This window comes from Lolium rigidum, chromosome 5, assembly GCF_022539505.1.
Source record: "Lolium rigidum isolate FL_2022 chromosome 5, APGP_CSIRO_Lrig_0.1, whole genome shotgun sequence".
NCBI classification, from domain to species: Eukaryota; Viridiplantae; Streptophyta; class Magnoliopsida; order Poales; family Poaceae; genus Lolium; species Lolium rigidum.
The window spans coordinates 235,279,190-235,279,922 of NC_061512.1; positions in this window are offsets into that span (position 1 = coordinate 235,279,190).

Here is a 733-nt window from a genome sequence, read left to right on the forward strand (position 1 = left end):
GCTTACTCTAGTCTTTGTGCTTGTGCAAATCTTGTTGTGGCGTGTGCTTCCTTTGATTCTTGTCTCTGCTCACCCTTGGGTTATACATGTTATTATCTGGCTAGATGCTCATCTGAGCATCATTAGCCATTGCTGTTGCTTGCTTGCTTATGCTGTAATAAGCTCTAGCTCCTCTGGTTCATTACTGTGAGTGATTCTTGCTGTTTAGCAAGAGACAGTGTTATTTGTGTGATGATTATTGAGTTCTGGCTTATAGTGGGTTTGTCCTTGCTTAATTGTTTTCCATATACATCAATTCCTTGATGATATGCTTCGGGTTACAATCATAAAAATGGTTTATGTGCTAGTCTGTGATACAAGTGTTGCTTATCTGTGGCTGTTTAATTCATAGAATTCATGTGTGATACCAGTGATTGATTCTAGCATGCCTTGGCATGCTCTAGCGAGCTCTGGTGATCAAATGATCATCACACGCTTGTTGCCTGTGCCTTATCGGTGCTTCACCCGGTGTCCGTGTGACACTTATACTTGTGCTGGTGTGTGTTTATGCTTACTCAAGCATCATCTGATGCTTGCAGTGAGCCATTGGGTCACTGGCAAGATGTTGGTACTTTGGTTACTTAACTGTTTCATTTATCTGTAATTCCTTGCTTTACTAGATGGATAAATGATGTGAACTGTTTATCAGTAATGATCATATGGATGAATTTGATGTAACTAGAGGGATGCCAAC